Consider the following 9,830-nt stretch of genomic DNA (forward strand, 5'->3'; position numbering starts at 1 on the left):
AGGCTCAAATCTACCCTCTGCTGGACTTTTGCCTGAGAACACAGCCTTATTTGACTCCTCCTTCTTGTCCTGCTTTCTTTACTCCCTCACTGGTTTCTCCTAGAAACATTTCCTTAATAAATCACTTGCCTATGAATCTCCATGTCAGGGTCTGCTCTGAAGAAGCCAGCCTATGACCCATACACGGGTACAGACATTGACATATAAATGGGAATACAAACTGTATACACGGGTACAGACGTTGACATATAAATGGGAATATAAACTGTATACACGGGTACAGACGTTGACATATAAATGGGAATACAAACTGTATACATGGGTACAGACGTTGACATATAAACGGGAATGCAAACTGTGTTCATGCCCCAGTGCAGGAACTCAGAAACACACCTGTCCCTTCTTCCTGTTTTTGGGCTGTGAACAGACACAGAAGACCATGAATCCTACCTCCCAGGACCCCAATAAGAATTGGCCAATCCCATGAAGCTGAGCTGAACTTGTTCTGCCTCCATCCATGAGTGATTTGTTGTAATTCTCTCCATCTTTAGAGCCCTTTTACATCAGTTCTCTCAGTGGGCCTCCAAAACATCCTACAATAAAGGCAGGGAATCTATCAGCTTCACTTACTAGATGAAGAAACTGAAGCTCTGAATGGCTGTGTGACTTACCTGAGGCCACACACCTCCCCTGGTTTTCTTGATGTCATAGTCTGATTTTCTCCACCATGCTGCTCCTCTGTGAGCTACTGGATCTAAAAATAAACATGGGAAAATGCTCATAGCTTTGTGCTACAAGAGGAAGATGAGTAGTACAAGGGAGTAAGTGGATCCCTGTATAGAAATTCAGTGCATCCAACAAGAGACAAAAGTGGCTGGGAGTTAGTGTCAGGGCTACACAGAGTGCATCTATGGTACACAGAAAATAATAGGGGGTACTGAGGTTGAAGAAAATGATATGTTCTCCAGGATCTTGTCCAGAGGAAGTACAAGAGTGTCCCTCAAAGTACACCTTGCATCCAGTGCAGAGTGTTGGGGGAAATGGGAAAATCACAAAGGTAATGAAGCCATGTGCTCAACATGATGATATAAAAAAGGGACGTTGAAATGAAGTTACTCATGCCCTTCTGGACACAGTTTTGGCATCACCTTTTCCGGAAGGTGTTCCCTGGCACATCCACCCCTCCCAGCCCCAGACTGGAAAGGAGGCACTGTCCTGTGTTCTTCTTTCCTGCTTTCCTCTGTCATAACTCTTAATAGTTGGTAGAATAATTTCAATTTAATGTTTCCCAGAGAAGACTATGGAATTCTTGAGCAGAGACTATGTCTAAGTCATTCATGAATCCCACTGCCATGATCACAAACAGTCATGATCCTGACTACAGTTTAGCCTGGTCTTGGCCAAAGACTCGTCCTGGACCTCAGGTCTTAAGTGTCCTAATCTTGGCCACAGACTGAGTGATCCTGGCCTCAGCCTGAGCTCTGATTCTGGCCACAGACTGAACCTTAAACCTGATCATTCTCTGAACCTCAATCTTGGTCACAACCTGAGCCCTGATCTTGGTCCATGCTGAGGACTGGTCCTGGCTATAGATTGAGTCATACACCTGGCCCTGACCTAGTCATAGACTAAATCTGGACCCATCTAATATGCTCATCATCTCACAAGGGTCCCAGAGCGCCACTCTCTTGATATGTAAACAACCTGTTGCTCACGTGTTTCTTATCTCAGCCTCACATGTATTAGACCTTGAGCACTCCCAGGACACATCTTCCCCTAGAGGCTGGCATAGTGTGGGGCCTCTACAGGCTGCTGACAAGGGCTGGCTTGCTGAGTGACCACACTCTGATGAGGATGTGTTCACAGTGGCTGCAGTAGGGTAGAAACAGGAACCCCTAAGGTCCGATCACAGAAGAACCTCTTGACTGCCTCTACCCTGGCCATCTCTGTGATCAAAGCACATTTGAGAAAAAATTTGTCTTTTTACATGCAACACAGCAGAATTCCAGGTAACAGAATCTGCTTTTCCTTAATTAAGAGTCTGCCAGAAGTGGGAGAACAGTTAGGAACTTGAGGACAAAGAACATGAGAAGGAGAACTTTTGCCTTCCCAGGCAGAAAATTAATTATAAAATCAGAGTGTGTTACCAGAATTGTTTATATCTGTGTTTTAAGGAATTTGCCATCTTCTGAATCTAATAGATGGAGCAGTCAGAGCTTGACTGCTACAACAGTTTTTAATTTGTTTGGAAATTAGTCCAAATAATGAAGAAATGCTTTTCAATACAACATGAAGGCAATACAATTGGCACATCTCCTTTTAAACAACAACAACAACAACACAGTTCTCAATATTGAATAACTAAAGAAAAGCATCAGTCAGAAACAGGTTGCGAACTTCTGGTTTGAAGGAATGCTACTTCTAAGGGTGTACTAATACCTATCAAAACTCCATACTTGAGCACTTTCTTTGTATCATTTTTGCCCTTCAAAATAGACCTAAGGATGTGGTAGGTAACTTTGTCTTCCATTTCAGAGAGAGGAACCCCTGGCTTGGGAGAATGGAGTCACTTGCCCAGAGTCATCCACCTGACCTGGTGCCCTTTGCACTCCCCATGCTGCTTCTCTCTGGGTTTGGTAAAGGTTTTTTGTTTTTGCAAGAAACAAGTAAGTGGCTTTGTGTTTCAACGTGTGAGTTTTTTTAAATGGGCAAACCAGTCTGACGTGTTAATGATGACTGATGATGTAGACAAAGTCTGTACATTACAGCCACATAGCCCATTTTCACGTAGAACTGCGTACCTGCCCCAGTTTGACCACCACCCACCCACTGTGTGATCTTGTACATGTCGCCTTTCCTCTCTGAGCCTGTATTCTTCCTCAGTAAGTGGGGGTAATGTCTACCTCACTGATTTGAATGAAAAGTAAAGATTATGTTGGTATGTTAATGAGCAATTGTGAATTAGTGGTTGTGAGTGTTAAACCCTGGACAAAACCACAGTGGTATTATGGCACCTAGAACAATGCTGGGTGTCTGGTAAGTCACTGAGCTATGTTTTGTGAGGTTGCTCCATGCCCATCCTCAGGGTGAGATGTAGTCCTCAGGATACAGGAGCCACAGAATGACATTCCTCAATGGGAGTCTGAGCTTTGAGAGCTAGCTTCTCAAACTCACCACCCAAGAAAGGAGAATCTTTTCGTGGTTCCCTGCTCCAAGAATTTTCCCACTGGCAAGTGGATTGGGGGATGGCCTGGTGGGCAGGGTTCCTTACTGAAATTAATTTTAATTTGTTTTATAGTCCTTAGAGGTGGACTAGATTTTAGAAAACGAAGAGCAAGAGGAAGGGCTTCTAGGGAGAAGCTGCACCAGAGGAAAGGTGCAGAGGTGCAGAGGTGCAGGGAGTCGGGAGGGCAAGGCTGGGGAGGTGGGTGGGAACAATGTCAGGCTAAGGAAGCAGATTTGTTCTTCTGAAAATTGGGAGCCATTGAAGTTTGAGGGAGAGAAGTAGCATTTACTGATTTTCTGTTAGGTGCTTTACATATGGCAGCCATTTATCCCTGTGAAGGTAGATATCATCATGCCCATTGTACAGACTGAGAAGCTAAAATTTTAAAAAAGAAGTAAATGAATATAGTCTCACAGCTAGGAAGGGTGAGCACCAGGATTTGAGGTCAGTTCAAACAAATTCCAAAGCCTTGTTCTTTCCAGCACAACTTGCATAGCACATACCTGGGAGTGGGGGCCATGGCGGGTTGTGCAGAAGGGGAGACCAGAACTACTAGCTTCTAATTTCCTCTGTTCTTCCCGACAGGAGGCTTAAAGGCCTCCAATACTAGGAGTGCAAGGCAGTATCCTCCCTTCCTTCCTTTCTCTAATCTTCTCACTCCTGCTGCTGTACTGGCTTCCTTCCCCCTCCCCATTATCCAGCCTTTTATCACTTTCCAAGATGTCTAGGGACAGCCTTCAGTGGCTGGCTCTGTCCTGATAAATAATTTGCATGCACAACACACAGCTGAGTAATGGTGGAGCTGGGCTGGGATCCAGGAAGTCAGAGCTTTTTGCATTGTACTGTTCTTGTGCCAAACATTGTGCCCAGCCCATAGTAAGTGCTCAATGAATAATAACCCTTTTGCTGCAGGAGCTAATGTCCATCACACTGGAGGGTCAGATTTTTAGAGCCTGAAGATGCATTTGCCCACACTTCCCTTTGGAAGCAACTCTTGTCACTGGTCAGATTTCAGCCTTTTCCACAAGTAGGAGGACTAAGGCTTCCCAGTGTCTGTAGCTTAGGCTGGGGAGACTGTGGCCAAAGGGTCTGGCCCCCATAGAAAGAGGTGGCCCAGCCTCAGCTCCAGCAGCCTCTCCAAAGAGTGAGGCCCTGGCTGCTTTGCATGCAGGATGAAGGCTCCTCTGGTCAATTTGCTTTCACTAATGTCAGGCCCCCGCGGCGCTGTCGTTGGTTGCATAGCAACTGGCCGAGCAGCACAGCAGAGGTGGCCATGCATAAAAGATGACACATGATGGTGGGGCACGGGGTGACGATTTGCAAATTTAGATACAGTCGCAGCAGGAATATGAACTGGGCACTGACAGGCATGGGGGTGGGTGGCTCTCTTTGTCTCCTCCCATCTCATTCAGAAAGCCAGGTTCCCACTGTATTTACAGAGGTCTGGGGAAAGGGAGCAGAAGTGGGGAAGTGCGGCTTGACTTCAATCCCCAGAAAGCCAGGGGCTGGGCTGAAGGGGAAAAAGGAGTAAACAGTATGGGCAGCACGGACAAACAGAGGCCTTAGGGTGCCCTAAGGACCCCTCCCAGGCAACCTGGCTTTCCCACAGATTCCTCCAACCTTGTGGAAGGCTGATGAAAGCAGCTGGTCTGAACACCCCTCCTCTGCCAGTGGGTCTTCTCTTTGCCTATCCTGACAGCTGCAGGGAGAAGACATGTGCTGGACTTGGAGTCTTCAGGCCTGGGTTCAAGTCCTAGTTCTGCCATTTCCTGATATTGGGTACTGCAGCAGGTAACTTTAAATCACATTCAATTTAATCTAACTAATACCAATTAAGCACCTACCATGAGCAAGGCGCTGACCTATGGGCTGGGGACACGACCTTGTAAAATACAGTCCCTGTCCTTGAGGAGCTCTCAGTGTTGCAGGAAAAACCAGATATTCAAATGATAAGATTATACTTTAATGCACTGAAGGCAAAAATAGCAGGCTAGGGAGGGGCAACTTCTGCTCTGAGTTTTAAAGGTAATATAGGGACTAGCTAGGAAGGCAAGGAATGGAGGGGAGTGTCCCAGGCAAAGGAAACAACAAAGGCACATGGGTGAGAACCAGAATGTATTCTCAGCAGGAGGTGAAGGGAACTTAAAGGTGTTGATGTGTCCAGAGAGTAAAATTTACTGCCTCAGGCTCAATGAGAACACACCTGGGAATCTCCTAAGGTCCTCACAGATGCTTGGCTTATCCTTGTGCCTACCTGCCACCCTCACCATGTGAAGAAGTAGCAAACCATTCAGTAATCAATGGCCACATTGAAGGATCTGGAAATCCATCAAACCCAAACTCCTTATTTTAGAGAGGAGGGAGAATACCCAGAGAAGAGGGTGAGCTGTCAGAGGCCTCTCATTTACCTAGGTGGGAACAGAGGAAAGAGAAGAGCTTGTCCCTCCACAGCTCAGACTTCTATGCTGGGGTGAATTTGGGGTAATCGTGACAATGACAACAGACAAAATTACTGATGCTTGGAGCAGGAAGTTGGGTTTGGAGACCATTGCTAAGCTGTAAAAGAAGTGATTTGACTATAAACTGCCTGGGCCTCCCTGAATGGGATCACACACCACAATGGAACCTCTGACAGGCAAGGGGGCTTCCCTCATGCCCCATCATACTTTTTGAACCATGGAGGAGTTCAAATACCAGCTCAGACACTTAAACTTGCTGGGTGACCTCAGGTAATTCATTTTGCCTCTATTTCTCAGTTTCCTTTTTGGTAAAATAAGGACACTACTAGCATCCACCTTATGGAGTTGTTGTGAAAAGTAAATAAATTCATATATGTGAAGTCTTGGAACAGTGCCTGACATACAGTAAGTGCTTAATAAAAGTTTAACATTATACCAAAAACATAATAATAATTATTGGAGCAGAGAGAGAAATGCAATTCAGCTTAGGATAGGAGTTGGAAGATGGAGGATGGAAAAAGGCCTCCTAAAGGATCTGATAAGATGAGTTGAGTCTAGAAAGACCTAGAAGTTAGCCAATCTAAGAAGTAGAGAGGAAGGGTGTTCCAGACAGGGGAAACAGTGGGTACTAAACCTCAGCAGCTCCAACCCTTTATTTGGAAACTCAGATGCAGAGAGTGTAACTGACCTGTTGAAGGTCATGCGGCAAGGATTAGCAGAGCCAGGCTGGCCTCCAGGCCTCGGGCTTAAGGGGAGAGATCTGGATACACCAAGGGGCAAAGTCTGCAGATGAACATGGCCTCATGCCCTCTCTGCTGAGCTTATGTCTAAAGGGCATGAGTCTGGGAAGGTAGACAGGTCAGGCAGACCGTCTCCCATGTCCAGGGGACCAGTAGGGAAACCAGATCCTGACTGACTTTTGAGCTTTCAGCGGGGACTGGGGACCCTCAGGTGGGCTGGTGGGCTGGTGCCTTGAGCCTCTGGAAGCTGAGGGGCTCACTGGGCTGCTGAGAAAACTAGTAAAGCCCCAGATTCTGGTGAGGATGTGTGATCTGCATTATTGATAAATCTGGAATCTGTGTGGTAGCACATGCCTAGCCTGTGTAAGGAGCCCAGAAGAGGCAAACACCTCCACAGTTCACATCCTTTAGTGTGGGGCCCGTGCATTTCCAATGGCCTTTCCATCCTTTATGTGCTGTGGCATCTGTGAGGGGCTGACTGAGGATCATTACTCCTTTCCTGAGAACCCCCATGGAGGGTCTCTGGGTGAGGCCTTGACTGACATGAGCCCAAGAATTTTGGTTCTGACATCTGAAGACAAGACAGATTCTGTCTTAAGATGTGCTCTGGTGGCTCTTGGGAGGTATGAATCATGGTGGCCGTGGGCCCTAGAAGTTTCTTGGGGACAATTGCTACAGTCTAGAGAAATGCCTGAAGATTCAAATCGCTGATCTCCTGCCTCCTGGGTGTCTGACCTTGGCCAAGTTACTTAACCTCCTCCCTTTCCTCAGTCATGCAATAGGGATAGTAACAACACCAACCTCAGGATTATTCGGAAGATAAAAGAGGCTGTACATATAAAACATTTGGCAAATAAATGGACTGACACAAAGGAAATGCTCAATGTGAGCTATTTAGTAGAGTTTCAAATTTAACTCACATTCCAACTCAAATCTGCAGAAAGAATGTATTACTTTTTTCTGTTGATCTGACCTTCCTTCTGAGCCTCCTCTCTTCCTTGTAGTTCTGGTTGGGATAAAATTCTGGCCTTTTTTTAAATGTCAGAGATTGAATATTACTTTATCTTTCCCTTGGAATCCCTTTTGAAAGATTCTCAACTTCATGCTAGTTAGATGGGGCAAGACTCATGTACTTGGGGATGCAAAAGAGAATAATGCTTTATTAATTTCCAAAATATTTCCTCTGCTACTCTTTTATTATCCTAATAATGACACAGGGCCCCTGTCACACAATTCAGGTTATAGTTCAAACTGCAGTATGTTTTACATCCCAAGGCCAGAACAAGGCATGGGCTGTCCAGGGAGGGACTGCTACAGTAGGCCCCTCAAGGGCACCTCCCTGCACTTGCCGAGGCAGCTAGTCACAGAAGCCCTCTCTCCAAAAAGCGCCCCTCGTCTCTACACCATTCCATCTTCACCCACCACTGCCATTGTGCCAAGGGAACCTGCTGTCTCCTCAGATCCCAGTCACCTGACCACCAGTGGCAGCCCCTGACTGATCCTTAGCGCACTGTTCAGAGACTTCTGCCAAGAACAGGTAGCAGAGAAAAGCAGCATCTCTAGGGGCTTGTGTTATATCTCTTTATATATTTAAAAAAACTCACAAAACAAAAAGCAAGAAAATCACTCTCTTCTTTCCTGGAGACTATTGTTTGGATCAGCATCTAGCTGTCTCTTGCCTACCACCCACAGAACCCAGACTTACAGTCAGATGGAGAGCCTCGGAGGGCTTAGGAGGAGTGACCCCCAGGGTCCACCCAGCGATGCCACCACTGGCCTGGCCTGGGCCCTGAGGAATCAGTCTGTAGCTATCTAGAACTCCCTGTCTGCATACTGCTCCTTCCCATATGTCTGTAGCTCTGGTCCAGACAGTGACTGGAGGGGCTCTGGGCCACTCAAGCCCACTGAAGTGTAGAATGACCAGTACAGGATTTTAGATGGTTTGAGGTGATTTCTAGCAAGCCACCAAACCTCTCCATACCTCAGTCTCCTCTCCCTAAAATGGAAATAATGCTATACTATCTAGGGTTAGTATAAGAATTAAATGAGTTGATTTTAAAAAAGTTTTTAGAACAGCCTCTGACACATAGTATGTGCTATGTAAATGTTTGTTAAATAAATAAAATGCAAAGATCATAACATTACACAGCACTGACTCACAAGTGCAAAAGTAGTTTCCATTTAACTCTCCTTTCAATCTGTCTGATTACATCAAGAGGTGCTCACACCTCAGTTTTGCACTAATATGTCTTGAGCACCTCTCTAACATGCTTTTCCCCAAATAGGGGCAGGTTTCAGACTCAGAACCTTTGGCAGGCAAGGGCTGCTCTAGAATTTAGTAATTTTGTTTTATTTTTAGTGCAATTAATTTTACATTTACTTTTTCTTCTTTGTATGTAATATTGGCTTTCCATTTATGATAGAAGTGATATAAAACTCATTTAAGACACAAATTGAGTAAATTTAAAGGAAAACATAAAGTAAATAATGATATTGGAGATTTATGGTCATGGCAAAGTCTGTTTGACTTTGGGAAATGAATTCCAGAAGTTAGGGAAACACACACACACACACACACACACAATCTCTAAAGAGAGGACTCCCTGCACTGCCCCCACTGGGCCTGGGACACTGATTTTTGATTTATTTTGTGGAGTGTCTCTCCTTGCTTTCATCCCTCTGTCCCACATGGGCCGAGCCTAGCTGATGCCACCTTCATGGTGCCCAGTGCGTGTGGTCCAGTCCTCCAGAGATGCACTAAGCTGGTGCCTCTTAAGGTTCTGCCACTGCAGAGGCCTCTCTCCCCTCACTATCTCTCCCCTCACTCACTCTCTCTCTCTTTTAATCTTCCTGCCTGGCAGAGTGGCTGTAAATTACCACATTAATTTCCAAATCAAGCCAAGTTCCATAGTAAGGGACCAGCTCCCATCCAGACCTGAAAAGATTCATTAGGAAGTTGATTCGCTAAGTGCCCTCAACTTACTCCTTCAAAACGACAGCTGCATTTACCCAATTCTGATAGCTCTGCAGGGGTGGGGGCTCCAAGTGGCTGTGATCCTGACACGGGTACTGCCAGAGTGAGTCCTTGAGCAGGAAGGGTGGGAAAGTCGGGGGATTTCAAGAGCAGTGGAATGTAGGTCCCAGGTGGCCATCAGAAATATGGGTACTTCATTTAGGGGGATGCTGATCTGCCTGCCCCCCCGGAGAACTCCTGGATGCCTATTCCATTTGTTCTATTTGTGGGCAGACTTGTTAAACCTGCTGGAGAGGCGGCTGGGGAATGTCTCAGGGACTGGCAGGCCCTGGGACACTGGAACTTTGTGGAGTGTCTCTCCTTGTCTCCATACCTCTGTCCCACATGGGCCCAGCCCATGTTGGAAGTGTGGCTGTGGGGCAATAAGTAGG

This window comes from Chlorocebus sabaeus, chromosome 20 (assembly GCF_047675955.1).
Source record: "Chlorocebus sabaeus isolate Y175 chromosome 20, mChlSab1.0.hap1, whole genome shotgun sequence".
NCBI lineage: Eukaryota > Metazoa > Chordata > Mammalia > Primates > Cercopithecidae > Chlorocebus > Chlorocebus sabaeus.